The 19,015-nt window shown below is 35.7% G+C and overlaps 1 pseudogene across 1 annotated transcript; it reads right to left on the bottom strand.

The window, feature by feature from the left end:
- Positions 1–2,010: 2,010 nt before the first annotated feature.
- Positions 2,011–16,985, bottom strand: LOC103601951 (annotated as a pseudogene). The gene is made up of 2 exons (XR_551488.1): positions 16,669–16,985; positions 2,011–3,191 (listed from the first exon to the last, which is right to left on the bottom strand). The product of XR_551488.1 is annotated as a rho GTPase-activating protein 7 pseudogene (transcript).
- Between the last annotated feature and the right edge of the window lie 2,030 nt (positions 16,986–19,015).

Genomic DNA, 19,015 nt, shown 5'->3' with positions numbered 1-19,015 from the left:
TTTTCAGATGCATGATATCATGAGCATTTTTAAAACTTAGAGCACTTGGATCTCATTCCCTCCTTTCAGTGGCTGCATAGCATTCCATACAATAGAAAAATAATAATTAAACAAATTCCTTATTGATGGAAACTTAGGCTGTTTCCCTTTTTATAGTAACATGCAATGTAAAAATGAACATCTCTGTACATCTTTTTATAAATGTGTTTTATTATTTCTTTTGGTAAAGTTCTAAAATGGCTAATTGTCAATTCAAAAGTATTTTAATACTTATTCAGTAATAAAAAATAACAATGACAAATAAAATAACAAAAATTCCTACACATTTTAGTTCTAGGTGATTCTCCCATAACCATGCTTTTCTAGAGTAAATGCTGAACCTAAAATTTTGCATTTAATCTGTTTGTTACAAGGCATCCCAAATGGGTGTAGAGTCAACGTAAATATTCCACCAGAGAATGCCACAACACTTTAGAATGATAAATGCTTAAAATAGAAATTTAAGTTCAAACTTGTAAATGAGATATAATTACAGCTCTCAAAATGCAGCCATGCTATAGTGTCATGTCCAAGAGTAATTCTTTCCAGCATTCCTAGTATTGATATAAATGTCCAAGTGGTGAGCACATGTTTCTGGAATGTTTAACGTTTCTGTCAGCAGTTGGGCAGGATTTGTCTTCTTTTAGGGGAGCTCTGTCATAGGTCAGTTAATACTATGTCGTTATTGCATTCACTCCCACAGGTTCGATAGATGATATGGAAATTTCTGAAAAAGTTATCTGAACACTCCAATCATAGCAACTTTATGGGGCATTATTAACATTCTAATACAACCTTTGTAAGAAAGGGCGAGTTTACCAGATGCACAGAATGCTCTATTGGCATATAGCTTGATCACTGATTTTTGCTGTAAAGTTTTGACTTCACTTATACCAACTCATGACACGTTACTGATCTAGTTTGTTAACAAAACCACTGTTTAAGCAAACCAGATTTCTTCACCACAAAGAGAGCTGAAGATTTTTTTTCTCATTGTAGATAGACAGCCCCAGTTGAACAGAACTAAGAACATTAGTTTTGTGTCTTGGAGAATTGCAATTATAGATTATATTATATCAAGAGAGGGGCAAGGAGGTGTGTTTTAATTGTTGCCCAAAAGTGTCCAATCTGCAGGGTTTCTTCAATGCCAATGGCCATGTGGCATTTACAGGAAAAGAAATTATATTTGGACTTATATCAGGATGATAGAGCAGTAAGTTTTTGGAAGAACTTTGGAGGAATCCTAAAGATAAGACAAGGTTTGGTCATGAGTTCACTAGCTAAACCGTAATCCATCTAGCACCCTCCCAAGTGTTGCTTCTCTCACTTGGAAACCTCTTAGAGGATCATGGCATAACCAGAATTAGTCAAAGAGCCCTTGGCACCAAAAATAACTTCAGTTATTGGCCCTTTTTGGTCAAGAGTTGAAGAAAAGTCATTGTAAGAAACAGAGACTGTGATGTGACAAGATATCATTTAAAATAGCATCAGCACATTTTGTGGGAGGGGGTACTGCTCCCTTTGTATATGTAAAGGAGTTATTTTCAATATGCAATTTCTACCGCTTTTACTATGATAAGATACACTTTTTGAAGGAAAAGGGAAACAGGTCCAAATAAATGATATTAAATAAAAAGTACCATGACTTTCTCAAAATTAGAGATTACTCTTCAGAAGGCCCTGAGCTGCATAATTATGAGGTACCCGGTGGCTATTTAATTCCAACTAAATAAAGTGATACCAATCCTGTCTTCAACAGTTTCCAAATAAACTAAAAATTTACACACCATTATAAATATTATTAGTAAAATGGATAGATTATAGTATTTTGATTTTTACATATTTTGATGGTGTCACCAAGTGGACAGTTTTTAAATTATGCAGTTGCATCACAGGGCAAAAGAAACATCTACGTATCTCTTGAATTCAAGCAAAATAATAAGTGATGAAAACAAGAATATTTACAAGATTTCAAAAGCCAGATAATCTGTGCATGTGTCTTACCTTTCTTTTGCGCAGTCTGACTTGGTTATTTGTAGGTTCCTGGGTGGCCGGACTCTCCTCTAAGTGTAAACACTGCATGTCGTCTCCTTCATTGACCTCTGGGGGACTTTTGTTCTGATGTTCTGAGAAGCCACTATTCTCCAGGTCATTTTCAGCTAACATTCCACTGGGGCAGGAAGGAGGCTGCAGAACACAGCTTCCAAAATCTGCTTTTAATAATGGCAGTCCTCTGTCTGTACAAGCACTAGCCAAGAACTCATCTTGTACTACACTGCAGGTGTTTCTTTCATGTTCCTCTTTAGGCAAGTCAGGTTTCCTTCTTTGCTGAGCAATTACGGCAGTATGAAGCAATTGCTTCTCAGGTACAATGTCTTTCACATTCAAAGTATCAAATGAATTTACTTGGGGTACATCTTTTATTTCACTTACGCTCATATTGTTACAAAGCTCCAGGCTTTTACTTATAGTGTTAACAACTTTTCTCTCCCCACTTTCTTCTGCCAGTGCTAAATCAGCTTTACCAGCCACTCCCCAGGAGTTATAAGAATCTTGATTACTTTCCATGATGGGCAGTGTATTTACTAAGGAGCCTGCTCCTTTGACACTATGCTGGCTTGATGTTTTACACCCTTCGGTAGTTAAAATCTGTTTATCATCTGTAAGATATAGATCAGAATCTGTATCCTCATCAGAAACATGCACGAGTGTTTCTGTGCTGGCCTCCAGAGACAGAAACTGATCTTCACCTTCATGGCTGTCATTTTCATCCACCTCCTTTGAAACGTGACCCATTGGCCTCCCAGGAAAATCTCTCAGCTCTGATCCTTGACAGCAGTCTGGTAGTGAAACACACTTCTCTTTGCGGTCCACATTTAGAGTTGCATCTTTTTCCATTCTTGCCTGCAAGCTGTCAGCTACTAGTCCATGATGACATGCTGTGTTATAATCATCACAATTAAAAGGTTGTCCCATCCATCGGGTCACATGTTCTTCCCAGCTTCTCTTTCTGATAGCTACAGACATGTCATCATAGTTTAACAACAGACAGAGAGATACATTCCATATGAGGCTAAGGGAGATGGAACTTGATGAAAGATTATTTCAAATTCATGGATCAAAGGAGAGAGTGAGTTTTGTCATTTCACCACCTATTAAAAAATTTTAAAAATATATAGTTATAAATACATTTCTAAAGCCAAAATACATCTTGGAAAAGAGAGCACTTAAACTGTCCTATGAAAATGGAGGTAAGAGACTTTATAAAACTTCTATTTAATAGCTTTAATAGTGCTATTTCTTTAAGAAGCAGCCTAATATTAGAAGAAAATTTTACATCTAATAGTTTTGGTCAAAAACCATTAGCAATATTTTTAAAGGCAGTTAGATTGGTTTATTAATGAATAAAGATATAAATATCAAACATTTAAAACTCCATTAAGAAAATATTTGGATTGCAAGACTCAATAAAAATCTCTGGAGGAAAACTGTCACCCTAGCTTGCGTACGTAACCTGATTTATTTTTGTATTTGCTCTTTGGTTTGAATTGCAACAAATCCACCAGGGAACTGTTCATGCAAAACTTGGGCTACAGAGACACATGTGTAATGTATTAGTGTGCAAAAGAGCTAATACCAATCCCAAATGACCAGGATGCATTTACTCCAGGGAGTGATTAAAAAACACAGAATAAACCAGTTTAGCTCATATTAACACACAATTCATGTGTAAGAAAGCATAACACACACTGTCTACGATGCCTTAGGATAAATACATCTGTATATGCATCCTATTACAGCTACTACTAGCTAGCAAGTTAATATTGTTGAGACTTAGAGAAATTAAATAACTTGCCCAAAGTTATACATCTAGGAAGTGAGCCCGGCTTCAAACTAGGTCTTGGTTCTACGGCCCAGGCTCAGATAGTCAACAAACTTTATTGCCTACATGGAATTATGAGATTCCACCTTTATTCCTTCCCACCACATTTCTCTAGTCTGGATAAACTCTAAATTCTCACGTAGGAAGTGAACCAAAAATAAGATTTGGGCATGATAAAACGATTAGGACTACTATTTAAAAATTTGGAGTCTCATTCTCTCTGTTTATTTCTGTTAAAATTTGGCCATAAAAACTTAATAAACAAGAAAATCATGCGTAAGATAAGGTCAGAATATAAACACATTTCAGGTATCCATGCTTTTGTTTTGAATTATTTAAACACTTAGTTAAAGGAAACAAGTTCTACCAATGTAAACTCAACCTTATAAAAAAGACTAAACCAAACTTTGTCCTGCAATGAAACCAGATTTCTGGACTGTAGAAAAAAAAAATCCCATTCAAAGAGCAGATACTTTTAGTTTCTAGTGCACATAAGAACTGTCAGCACCTAACATGGATTGGCTTATTGATTTCAGCCATAAACAAGATTAACTGCTGTACTGGTTTTGGATCACCTCAGTTTATTGAAAATGACTCTGACTCTCTACCAAAAATCTCAAGCTATTCTGACTAAGCACATGCCCAAAAGGTAAATATTCCCACCCTATACAGACTGCTGAAGTTAAGGAATATACTAGAATTTTGGTACCCCCGCCTGACCAAATGTCTTTCTGGATACTATTTGGTTCCCTCAGATGTCTGTGGCCATCTTCGAAAATGGTCAGCATTCACATTTTCCATCTTGGTATTCACTTTCCACTCAAAAGAAAACATAAAGTCTCTGAATTCCATGCATAAGTCATTATAGTGTGGGAGGCTACGGAAAGTGGAAAAAACGCACAGATGCAAGCCAGAAAATTTCTGCTTTCATGGGCAAATTTGGGTTGTAATAGGGTGGTTCTGTTTTAGATGCTTTCTTTTCTTTATTTTTATCCAATGTAGAAAGAGCAGGCTAACTTAAGAAATGCCAAGTGGTATTACTGTGTCATTCCTAAGCCACATTTACATTTCAGTTGAGCCTAAATTCTGGTTTCATTTATTTTACTAAGGAGGGATGTAGTTTTACTAACTCCTTGAGGAAATGATTACACAAAATTTTTGCCTTTAAAATCTTACAATAATATTAATTAACCTATTTCACTCAGCCTTGACAAGAAGGTAAGTATTTCTATCAAGCCAATGGGAGATAGTTCAACAAGTCCTGAGACAATTTAACTGCAAAAAGAGACTGTCAATGAGATAGATTTGATATTAATTCTTTCTGTTCTCATTTCTTTTTATTTTTTTTTGTCTTTTTTCGTGTCCGGCAATGGATCGCAACCCTCGGTGTTGCATCCGCACCTCGCTCAGCCAGTGAGCGGGAACCGGTCTGTATGTGGGATCCGAACCCTCGGCGGGAGCGCCGCCTCGCTCCCAAGCGGCGCACTGTAGCAGTGCGCCACCGGGCCAGCCCCTGTTCTTGTTTCTAATCTAGGTTCTTTGAACATTTCTAAATCATTCCTGTGAATGTACACTGTCTTCATTTTTAAGACATAAAATTATCTAATTATCTTTATGAGCATCATTATTACATTTTGAGTGTCCATTCCATATTGTGTTCTGACTGATATTTTAAAAAATTCATCTTTGTAAGATTTATAGTTAAATCTGCCTCTACAATTTAAAGGCTGGACAGAATATTAATAAATAAGAGCATTAGATTATTGTCAATTGCATTTGAGCATACTGGCCTCATTTTCTAAATCACTTGAATTGACTAGAATCTGTCCTGTAAGATAGAGAAAGACCTGGCTTTCCATAAGAGCCACTTCTCCTAACTACCTTATTTAAAATTACATTTCAAACCACTGACTACTAATTTTGCAAATTTCCACTACATTACTTTTGTAATCCTATTCATGCCATTTCATTAAGAATGAGCTCAGCTGCTGAAGATTTGGATGGAGGATCTGGAAAAGTGTATGTCATTCCAGGGTGTTGATTTTATGAAGTGAATTTCCATGGGGATTTTTTACTTCTCAAATGCCTGCATTCAAACATCATTGCATTAATACTACAAGAGAGTGTAGGCACTTCTAATTATGCAATGATTCTAGAAAATACTTATAAAATATCCAGATTTGCTTTCGGTGATATTAGTGTATAGGATGTTTAGATACAAAGTGATTTTGAATTTATTCTTTTGGGTTAATTAAGTAACACTTACTACTCCTTACATAAGCATTTAATTTACAGTGTATATTTTAAAATTAAACAAAATTGAATGTTACTATATTTAAAAAAAGACAGAGACATTCTAGTTTGAGAATCATTGTGAGAATCATACCTAAATTTGATATCAAATGATCATGCTCTACTTTGCACTCGCTTCTGAAATAAACGTATAGCTTTGAACTTGGCCTGCCAACTGTCCTTCGAAAAGAAGAGCCTATTGATAATCACTACAGCTGATTCTACAGTCTGGGAGAGGAAGGCACAAATGAGCACCTGCGGCTGAAATCAAGTGTGCACTACTTCAGAACTGGTGGTAGTCCGATCACGATGACTCTTCAAAAAGCTTATTTAGTACCCAATTGTTGGTAGACACTCTGCTAAAGATTGGAAATATACATCTAAGTAATATTTTCTACTTTTCCTATCACAACTTACAATTTCATGGGAGAAACTCATGGAAACAAGGATAATAAGTCCTACCAGGGCTATAATACCATTGATAGATATACCAATAGCATGGAAAATTTAACACCAAGTAGGGCTCATAACTATTGGTACTTGTGTACCACATGTGATGATCAAATCAGAATAATTAGCATATTCATCATTATAAAACATAATCATTCTTTGTGTCCATTGGCCAATTTTCCCATAACGCCCTCCCCCTCCCCCTTTCCCACCTCGACTAACAACAGTTATGTTCTCTCCTTCTGAAAGTTCAATGTATTACTGTGATTCTCTCTCTTTCCCTTCCTTACTTCCGTCCTTCTTTCTCTCCTTCCCTCCGTCCCTCCCTCCTTCCCTCTTTCCTTTTTGTTTTTTTCTTAATAGTGAGCAGTGTTAGGGATGGTGAATATGTAAGGATTTGCAGAGGAAGAAACATCTAACTCAGGTCTTCTGTGGTAAATTTTCTGCCTTCACAACATCCAAGTCAAATGGGATCTGAAGTAGAGTTTCCTACTGAATGGAAGAAATCTTCATTTCTTTCTAGCTTCAGATTCTTACTATTCTAGAATAATTTCTTTGGAAAAGAGAGCAGAGACAACAATAAACTCCAGAGAATTACTTAAAACTTGAAAACTCATTGGTCACATTGCAGGGGAACCACATTTCTCAGGAACATTTCGGAGAAAATTGAGGGAAGAAATTTTTCAAAGAAAGAAAATCCAGGAAATGCCTCGGAATTAATGACCAAGTCTTCAGATTGAAGGGAACCTATGAATATGTAGTGATACATGGAAGAAAAAATAGACCACATCAAGAAACATCATTGTGATATTTCAGAGTTTAGGAGATGAGCAAATGATCTTAAGTGTTATCACAGACAGAAAAGAGATGATATATTAGGAATTAGAATTCAGAATGGCAATAGATTTCTCAAAAGTAAAGTGGAAATGAGATGACAGGCAAATATGCCTTCAAAACTTATGTCTACCTTAAAATTATACGAGGATCCTTAATGTTTTTTAATCTCTTCTCAAAAGCTACTGGAGAGATAGTTCCATCCCAATGAGAGAATAAACAAAGTGTTCTGAATGACATGGCAACAAGGACACCAGGAATTCAAAACAAATAACCAGGGAATGGAATTTCCAGGATGAAATTTGTGTAGCAAGTCTAGTGGGCAATCATTTCACATAAATCCTCAAGTTCTCTATGGGGGATTGCCAAGGAAAAAAAATGAGATAACCGATTATGTATATGACACCACTGAGAGGAATTTTACAGTAAAGTCTGACAGTCTGGGTGGAAGAATTAGCAATCCTTACGTTGAATACTAGGGGAATCAATTATTAACTCCAGGAAGAACAGTTTTATAAAAAGGTTACGCTATAAGGTTTTTTTATGTAGCCAAAATAATGCAAATAGTAAACAGTAACTAAAACTTATGAAACAGCTATTTTCAGAACATAGGGTTTTATGAGCGGTGGGCTTAAGGTTGGTGATGAAAATAGTTTGAGAGAGCTAACTCCTCATTTTTTATGGGAGAAAGTAACAGGGAATGTCTACAGTGGGGGGAAAATCAACAGTATAATCATATTTTTTAGAAATATGGAGGTAAATACCATAAGAAATAGCTAAAAATAAAAAGTGTAACAATTTGCTTGAAATAGAAAAAAAATCTTATCTCTGATTCCCAGAAATCATGTTAAATAATAATCTAAATTTAATATGTTGTAGAGAAATAATTTTAAGATTGAGTTGATGCATAAATATGACTGCAGCTTCTCTACATTACATCTGATGGGACCGAAGTACTCCTTTCGCCTCTTCCCCACTCACTGCACCATCGTCCCCTCATGACTACACAGACATCAGCTGCAAATCTTTAGCAAAGTAAAGATGTCAGTTTGGCTATTTATTTTGGGCAACCAATGTCTGTGCAGTTCTTCCTGAGAGTCTTAGGTGATTTCTTTCAGGGTTTCCTTTCTTCCCCTAGTTCTCCTGGGAAATTCACAACAGGCATTCTTGGTAATCCTCTTAGCTCCACTCTGTCTAAAATGTTATCTGAACAGTAATTTAACCTACATAAAATAATATATACATAATATTAAATCAGTAAATGCATTCGAAAAGAGCAATTCTCTAATGCAGCATTCCCAAACTTTTCCCGCACTCCTCGCTTACAGTACTTGGAAAGATGGCAACTTTTTGGTTCATCCCCTCAATGTGGGTCTCTTCTGTCATTTTAGAGCACATTGACACACAAGTGCATGCACATATATGTGCATATGTGTGTACATATATATATATTTGAGAATGAAGAATAAATTCATATATACTATATGCATAATTGATCTGGGCTGTTTTTAAACACCTTTACACACATCCTGCATATTTAATAAAAGGGACAATAAACACATAACAGTACTGCCACTTTCCCTTTCTTTTCCTACTTCTTTCTTGGATGGCTAGTTACTTTTAACTTTTCTTAGGGTCTTTCTTTCTAATTACCCATCCCATGTTAAATTTCTAGGTCATGTTTTCCTCCTCCTACTGGTCTAAAGCACATATACATATGTGCATATGTGCATATATGTAGATATGTGTGTGTATACATGGATATAATAGCTACAACAAAGCATGTACTCAGTCACTGTATAAAGAGAAGATATAAGAGAAATAATCTCCTTTAAGTTAAAAGCGGGTGGTACTTTCTAAAATGCATTCTTGCAAGAATAGAGAATGAAAAACAGACAGAAAAGGACAGAGAATGCATCTGAACCAAGAAAAGAACTCCTCCGCATTGGCACATTTTATTGCTATATGGTAAGGGTCAGGTTGGTGAGAGGGAGGCACTGGGAATCTGAGCATCCTTTGAAATCTTAATGTATTTTAACCCACTCTTACAGAGTCACATTTGTACACAGTCTGTGCCCCCCAAACACTTACTGAATTGAATTAGACAGTTAGGAAAGACAATCAATAAGACACAGTTGCGCTTAATGCAGTTAAGAAACACACACAATTGCACTTAATGCAGTTCATCTAGTATGTGCTCAACTAATGCCAAATTAAATCTTCATTACAATGAGCATTTCTGGAGGCCAACATGTAAGTCGTTTCCTTGATGAAACTGTCAAAGAACAAATTATCTACAAACTAAATTGTGCACATTTGAGCATCTTCTCACTGCCACCCAACTGAACAGAGGAATGAAGAGGAATGCTTTTCATTGCCAAATTGAAATGACATACACAAGATGCTTAAGAACAGCAAGAAAGCCTAGGGAAGTTATAATTTTTCTTAATTCCTTTATGTAAATGCATGAACAAATAGCAAAAACATAACACATTTTAAAAAAGTATTTCTATGAGTCTAGCCAAGATAGCCAACATTTAGTAAAAAAAAAATTATAAAAGTGCTTTTTCTTTAAAATATTCACACTATATAATCCAAATTAGACAGGGTTAGAATAAGGCTGTGTGAGAGAGAAACCTTCAACAACACAATGCAAGAATTTATCTCCATATGATTTCATGCAGATTTCCTTTCTTTACTAGTAATCTGTGTCTTAATCTCTCACAAATTTATTATACATCTACCTTTGCATATTTTGTTTAATGTTGGAATTTACTCATTATGCCTCATTCACTGTTAATAGAAAACACAAACTCCTGTTAATGTTTTTATTGGAATACTGCATAGTAGAGATTAAAATATTATATACAAAATAGCTTCCATGTCTTTAGGCTGTCTGGAAATCATCATAAACTTTAGCAAATTATAGAATAAACCAAATATAATGAATCAAGTCAGTGCAGTAAGTAGTACATCACTTTTTCCGACAGATACATCCAAGCTTCCATCATCTTTGGTGTTTAGAAGAAAAATCAAGAAGTAAATATCCAACTTAAAAATGTTATGTTAATGTTAACCTACTTTTATGTCCATCTCAGAGTTTTTACCAGGCTTGGAAAACTTTTTCTCATTCTTAGATCTCAGAATAGAGTTGCTTCAAAAATTAGGCAACTTTGAAAATTAACTCTTTCAATCTGCTAGAGGTCAGCTCAACAGAAAAGAGCAGGGTGTTGGAAAATTGCAAGCTATTATTTCAGTGGTGCCCTATTTTTACCTCCAGGTTCCTGCTATTTAATGTAGCTTCCAGTGGTATCTAATTTTCTTCCAGGGAGGAGCCCAGATACTGGCAGTCTGACTTACCACCCACTTTATAGCTCAAGTCAGCCAGATTTGCAGATTCTCTTAACACTTTCTTAAGCAACCCAGATGTAATTTGAGAAAATCTTGAAACATTTTATGATATTTTCCTGATACCATTCAATCTTTCTGAAGATATTTGGTTCCCAAGATATCCCAGAATGAATATAATCATGAGGGACAATAATTTTTCATGGATAGAGTAACTTGCAGATAACTATTTTCTTTGGGCTTCCATGTTTTGTTTTTTAAAAAGTGTGTAATCTTCTCAATAGCAATGTTCCATCCTGTGCAAAGCACTTCAGGCACTTAAAAGTACATCGTACTTTAGATGAGTTCTACAAATAAATTTGTTAATGAAATAATCATTTTTTTTGCCATATTTCTTTTCAGCAGAATTCCTTATAACCAAGGAAAAGTATTGCTTTTCCTCTGAATTTGTTTCAGCTGAAACTTTTCATGCAATAGGAAATCACTTAGAGTTAAGTTTGATATTAAAAGTTTGGCTGCCCCCTCCCCTTTTCTTTGGATGGCAAAGCAGTATGATTGAAATGTGGTTTTGCTTCATTATAAAAAGATATTTCTATTCAACAATTGACATAGATTAATGCTTTATCATCATCACGGTGAGATGTGGCTTTGCTTTCAGTGGTCACTTTATTTTTAGCTTTGCTATCATTTCTAAGAACACTCTAACAGTAGACACAGTAATCACTAAGTGTAAATAAGAGATATGGCTACATCAACACAGGTGCTTGGATTGCAAGGTGACAACTGGGAACTGAGATTTTAGTTATTCCTTAAGCACAACTTTAACTAAAATCAGGAACAGGAAATCACTGGGAACTTAGCTACTGTATTTGCTCGATATCCTACCAGGGGTTGATGCTTCTGATATCAGCTTTTGCCTTCTGTACTTAATACCTATGATCTCTTTTATCATACATTTGAGCTTGTTTTTATCACCAGGTGCTTTTCTGTATACCAAAGTAATATTAAGTGCGTTAGAAACTTTTGATGACAATGATAATAGTAATAGTAAAAAAAGCCTTCACTTATTAAACATTTATTGGGGGCCAGATACTGTATTTGGTGTGTTACTTATACTAGCTTTTTTAGTACTAATACTCAAAAATAATCTATGAGATAGGTACTATCACTGCCCTAATTTTTTAGGGAGGAACTCTGGCAGGACTAAGTAAATTTGTTCAATGTCAAACAGCTATTTGTGGGCAGGGATAATCATCTTCTATTTTGGCAAAGACAAGGTGTCTATTAACCTTTTTCTTTTTTTTTCCTGGTCATTTGGGGTAATCACCTAACTTCTATGTGCCTCAATTTTCTCACTTCTATCATGGGAACAATAAAAAAAAGAGTGAGGGGAAAATAATAATAATGAGTTATACAAAATAGTAATGAGCTAATAATATGAGGGTACTTCAAAAAGTTAGTGAGAAAATAGAATTAAAAGATAGTACAAATCTCTCCACGAACTTTTTGAAGTATTCTTGTATATGTAAGGTACTTAGTCCATGGTACATTGCAACTACTCGTTAGATGCTAAGTGACATGATGATGATGATGATGATATAATGATGATGACTCCTTTACTTTTGACTGATCTTAGCTGCTGAATCCATGGCTGAGTATGAGCTGAAACTATCCCTTATTTGTCTAATATGTTCCAACATAGGTGAGTGATTAAGACCAAGATGTGAAAGACAAAGTTTCTTTATCTCTTCTTCATTAATTGGCCTATGCTTTTTAAAAAAAGACTAGTTTGTTGTTCTGCATGCAAAACAATTTGCACATCCAAAATATACCCGGTTGCTCAACATGACCTGGTGCAATAAATACGTTTACTATCTCCTGTACTTCAGCTAATAAAAAACAGAAACTCAAAGTAGTTACAGGGCAAGCTTTTCATCACAGAGCAATCACACAGAAATTGCTATTGCTCTGTTCTCACTGGCCTCTTTTAATTTTTATATTCAAACTATTTCTGGATGCTTCTGCTTCCTTCTGGTTCTTAATGAACATGCAATGACACCTTATGAGAGTGTTGTTAACCTCTGGCCTCAGGCTCTGATAACTGGCCAACCTCTTATTTTCCTTCCTCTTTAAAAATTATTATTCTATTATTACAGGATGTCTGTCTGCAAAAATAGAAAAAAGTCCAACTCCCACATTTTACCACTCTTCAACCTTGGGTCTCCTTTCTCTTCTTTTTCCCTCCCATTCATTCCAGGAACATTTATAGACAAACAGGTATTGACAATTCCTGAATGCTAGGTATTTTCCTAATTGCTGAGAATAAAAAATAGTATAATTGAATTTCTAAACTTGCTCTTTGATCTTCCTGCTTCCTTTCTATCTCATTTCCACTAATAGGACTGATTTTCTCTTTGAATTATTTGATATATTGCTGAAACACTTTGTTATTTTAATTAATAAAAAACAATTTTTTTCACAGATGCAACCAGCTATGTGTCTTTTCTACCATTCTATCTCAATTAATGAGCAAGTTCATAAGCACACTGTTTATATTGCCTTTCAGCTTTTTTGCATAAGTTCCTGTTTAATATTTTCAGATTCAGGTAGATACTCTATAATTTGCTGAATCAAAACTAATCTCTTTTTTAACTAGATCTCAAGGTCTATCCTTCATCTTTATTCTGTAAAACTTCCTTAACCACTAAACTCGTGTATTTCTTTAAACTCTATAACTTACTAGCAGTTTAATGCCAAAACAGAACTATAGAAATAAACGTCGCATTTCTATACTACACCAAAGTCAATCAAGAATCATGCTTCTTTGTAAACCTGTTTGGTCTGAATTGTTCATGGAAGGGACCTATCACTCGTGTGGGGGAAACTGACACAATATTCATGCCACTTCCCTCAAATCTGGAGGTTTTTACTGTTCCCTCATTCTTTTCAAATTCTCATGTATAATTCTTGACATTTTTCTATTTTGGTAATAAAATCTCTAACCTATATAGGTCATTTGTCATTTTAAACTTTGTGAAAAGAAATATTGAATAGTGCATCTTTTAAAGTGGTAATATCAGGAAACTCAATCTTGTTCATGAAAATGGGGAAAAAAAAGCATCATGACACACATTCTCTCTAAAGAAATGGCATCTATTAGAAATGGAATATGTTAGTTCTATGAGAAGGGCTCTTGCCTTGGAAAGTACAGTGTTTTAATGTCCACAACAGCATGTTTTGTCATATATGAAGTATGACAGATGAAACAGCCAACTCTCCCATTTAATACTGTGCTGGTCAAACATTTATTTATATGCTGTAAAAAGTTACATATTCTACAACTAAAGGACTTTGTAGAAGGAACAGAGTAGATGCACAACTCAATTAAAGACTGAAAAATAAACTGTGGAAGTGAAGATGAAATGAACTGGGCTTATTTGGTCTAGAAATGTCCAGTTATGTTTTTATATGTCCTTTTAGGCTTTTTATATTTCCACAGAAGAAAACATGCATAGAACTGGAAATAGGCTGCAGCAATAGAGATTTAGGTTAGATAAAAGAACATCTGGATACATGAGATTCTTAAACTGATTCCATTGGGGGTGGGTGGAGATTGTAAGACTGCCTCTGAAAGTCACTGGTTAGGATAGTTCTATTATGATTCTATTTGAAAATGAGGATATGAATTAGACAAGCTCTTTTCCAGCCCTTTTTTTTTTTTTTTTTTTTTTGGTTTAAAGATGACCTGTAAGGGGATCTTAATCCTTGACTTGGTGTTGTCAGCACCACGCTCTCCCAAGTGAGCTAACCGGCCATTCCTATATAGGGATCCGAACCCGTGGCCTTGGTGTTATCAGCACTGCACTCTCCCAAATGAGCCACGGGTTGACACTCCAGCCCTATTTTTTTTAAAAGACACCAGTTTAAAATTAATATAATCATTAGCATGTGGACTGATTTTCTTGGCATAAACATGAAATATAACAAAATAGTCATAAAACAAGTTATTCCTTTAAAGTGCTTTTTGAAGGCATATTAAATCTTTTTAGCTAAACTTTTACATTTGAGAAAATAGTATTATTTAGTAAATTTGATTTTTTTTTTTTAAATCATGATTCCCCACACAAGTAAGATTGATGGCAGGTCTAGACCTTTTTTTTTTTTTTTTTTTTTTTAAAGAGGAACTCCAATTTTCTATCTGCAAAGGAGCCTTTTACTGAATATGTTCATACTTCATTATGCATAATTATTATTTGAGAGTAAGATTATGTAGCATAAAGATGTCAGAATTATAAATTAGGGTACTGTGGTTTTGCTGTCATTTCTTCTACTAGCTACTGCTATGACCTTGGACAGGTCACTTTTGAATGCCATTCCTCAGCTTCCTTGTTGGCAAGCTCAAGACAGTGTCACTTAAAATACCTACTTGATTTTTTTATGATCCAACAGTCAAAACAGCTCTCCATATTTCCCTTAGTATACTTTGTGTTCATCTAATAGATTTGGAAATATACGTGAATATTTGCTCCCTTTGCGTACTATTCCATACTATGTCTATAAAATAATTTTTACTCAAAATATTCAGATATATAACAATACTCTATGCATTATAAGTCTGCCATATTTCCCTTAGTATACTTTGTGTTCATCTAATAGATTTGGAAATATACGTGAATATTTGTTCCCTTTGCGTACTATTCCATACTATGTCTACAAAATAATTTTTACTCAAAATATTCAGATATATAACAATACTCTATGCATTATAAGTCTGCGCTATTTCAATCATTACAAAACCTCTTTCCTTATATGTTGCACATTTAGACATTTAAGATACATTAAAGAGACAACAGTCCAGTGGAAACATAATCTTATGATTACATGAAGTAAGGAAATATGACCAGTTTTCATATGACTGCAGTAATTTCTAGCTGCTTTAAAGCAGTAATAATGAGTGTCAATGATATTTACTTCAATTATTCAAAATATTCATGCAAAATATGACTTGAGCAGTGAATCCAGAAAAATTAATATAAACTAAATCCAAGTATAATATTTAAATTTCTGAAGCTCAGATTAAATACTAGTCAGAAGTAACTTTTCAAATTTCATGTGTTTGTTTTCTTTTAAATAAAACTTGTAAGCTGTTCATGAGCAGTTTGACATGTATTTGAAACTAGTTTGGGGAAATAATGAAGAACCCAATCTTCATAGTTTTAAATGAGACACAAAATGTTCTTTGGAGACTGATTATTAAGAAAAAGTCACTCTGGTGCTGTCTACTCTCCCCATTGGCAAAAAGCAGTGGAAGAAACTAGTTTGGGGAAATAATGAAGAACCCAATCTTCATAGTTTTAAATGAGACACAAAATATTCTTTGGAGACTGATTATTAAGAAAAAGTCACTCTGGTGCTGTCTACTCTCCCCATTGGCAAAAAGCAGTGGAAGGAAAAGAATTCGTTTACACCTCGCACTTAGGTGTGAGAAAATGTGTTTGTTTCATATTACGTCATGCAATAGGGAAACTGATCTTACAGAGGTATTCATCAACAAGTTAAGAATAAAAAAGAATCAAAATAAAATCTTACTTTAGGGAGAAAAAGATTAAAATCTATATGGATCCCATTTAAGAACTGACATTTTGCTAAAACGATTTGACTCAGAGTTTTCTACTTTCTACACATTTACCGTGTCTGACTTCATGGCTTAGCTCTAAAACCTAGAAAGTCACCAACTCGGTGCAAGAGGCTAACGTTTATCTCAATCTTTCTGCCTCTTCCAGGATGACCTCAAAGTATGAAGACAGTCCATAGCGTCTTACCTAGAAAACGAGGAGCTGAAACGCCAGGGCATGACACCGCTCAGCACTCAGGCTGGGAGTGAAGTCCGGACCGGTCAGTTTCTCCAAAATAAGTTCACATCTTGTGCTTGAGATCATGGCTCTGTCCTAAGCAGTTCTGCGCAGTGTGTGATTCTAACAAAAACACCCTCGGCAGCTGGAGGGAGCCTTAGCTAGAGCAGGATCCTGTCAAGGCGTTCCTGGGGACTTCTGTCTACTCAATGCAGACTGATGTTTTGCGAAAGGGGCCTCCACCAGCAGGCCCAGATTGCCTGGAAAGTATTTCCTGCCGCTGAGGAGTGTGCATGTGAGCAGGGCTGCATGAAGGGGGGGCTGGAGGGCGTGCCCCGCTCAGGGCGTCCTGATTTTACACAGAACTCAAGGGAGTTTTGTCAAAGCTCTTGAGGTGATTAGCTAGAGAGTCATAAAGTCCTAGAGCCTTTTTTATCCACAGTGCTTATGAGCAAAAAAAGAAAAGAAAAAAACAGTTTTCTCCCCACCTACAACCTTTCAACTGTATTCAATGTATATGTGCAGCTTAATCGAAATGCCTTTGCTAGCTCTCATTTCAAAAGATCTGTCAAGAGAGCAAAGTGAATTTAGAGTTTTTAATACCATAATTCTTCTAAATTTTAAAACCTTTAAAAAATGTGACCTGATAGTTAAAATGCTGCAGCCTTACATGCTGTACTTGGGAAAATCTGTTAAGTAAAATCCCAAGAGTCCAGTAAATAGCATGTTTTCTTCAAGATCTCCCCGATTCCAGAAATCCTTCACAGAACTGAAGGAGTTTGTGTTATGGGCTATGCAGCACTACCTCTGGTCAGAATCCTCCAGTTACACAAATCCGGTGCTGGAAAAGCAGAAGACAGACTCCATCTTGATCATATTAGAGTCTTGCTGACATTAAACACTTGCAACTGTTTCCATCTTGCATGACAGAGTCCCTGAGTCACATCCCTGAAGCAGCTCACAGTATCTGCATCCTTGGTCCGACACACATTTTGTGAACTATCATATGTTTATCTTTTCTGCTTTCTTGTGCCTCCCCTGAATGACTTCCTCCTAGCTGCTCCAGGCTGGGAACTTGGACTACCATTTGGTTTTGATTAAAACCAGACAGCCAACTCTGGAGAATTTAGGGAATAAGCTAATGGAAACTGCAAGCATGGCTTTAATTAGAGAATCAATTAATAATAGATGTTGGTTCGTCTTATAATAAGATGTCACAGATACGAACACGGAGGAAGCTCAAGTCATTTTAGGAAAGAAGTTACACTGATTCTCATTCCTTTATGACCCAGAGTGAATTCTCCTTAGGGAACGTGGAAGGAAAAAGAAAGATGTGGCCTTGGGATATCCAGGTTGTGGAGAGGCCAGTGGAGCAGCTGCGTTGTTTATACGAGAGAAGCAGGAAACAGCATCTCTGACTTTAATTATCTTGCTCAGTTGAAATTGCTCAGTAATGTCTCCGTTCTGCTTTATTTACAATCAACAGATTCTTCTGCTACTTATGACTTAAGAAACTTTTTTCAGTGATTGGTGATCAGATTAATCTAATTATGGGGTCTACATGTGGCTTGTGAATTTCTAGAGATTTTCAATATGGGAGGTACAAGAATAATTCCACTTCTGGTATGATAAATGAGTAACGTATAAAGAGGTACAAACAATATTAAACCCTGTGTGCCCTAAAATCCATCCTGTCCTTCTCTGGAATTGTAAGTAGCTTTTATTGTTCACTTTTATTCTCAGTTGGCTCTAATTTTTATAAAAGCTGGCAGATCCTTGGATATCACAATGTTCATCTTTTTAGTACTCCCTGAGAATATTGGATAGGTGATTACTCAGAGAAGTATGATGTTATAGTTACTATTTCTTTTCTTACTGGGAAACTAAAATCTCTCAAAATTAATGTAAAGCATGAACTATTTTAGGCACATGGTACATAGCAAAAATGATATCCTGTGCGTGAGTTTGCAGATGAGAAGTATTCAAATAAAAATATGTAGGCAGAAGCAGCTTTTAAAAGTTTAGATCAAAACCTAAAAATGAGCAAGTAGATTTCCTTTAATTAGCCTTCAACTGTATGCCAAAAAGGAGCTTCATTCTGCCCTAGATTCTTTTTTTTTTTTTTCCCCTTTTTGTCTTTTTTACTGACTGGCAATGGGATCGCAACCCTCGGTGTTGTGCCCACACCGCGCTCAGCTAGTGAGCGGGAACCGGTCTCCACATGGGATCCGAACCCTTGGCGGGAGCGCCGCGCGCTCTCAAGCAGCGCACTCTCCAGTGAGCCACCGGGCCGGCCCCTGGCCTAGATTCTTTAAAG

Source organism: Galeopterus variegatus, unplaced genomic scaffold (assembly GCF_000696425.1).
Source record: "Galeopterus variegatus unplaced genomic scaffold, G_variegatus-3.0.2 Scaffold3952, whole genome shotgun sequence".
Taxonomy (NCBI): Eukaryota; Metazoa; Chordata; class Mammalia; order Dermoptera; family Cynocephalidae; genus Galeopterus; species Galeopterus variegatus.
The sequence above is the reverse complement of the archived record's forward strand: the minus strand, read 5'-3'. Positions and strand labels throughout refer to the sequence as shown.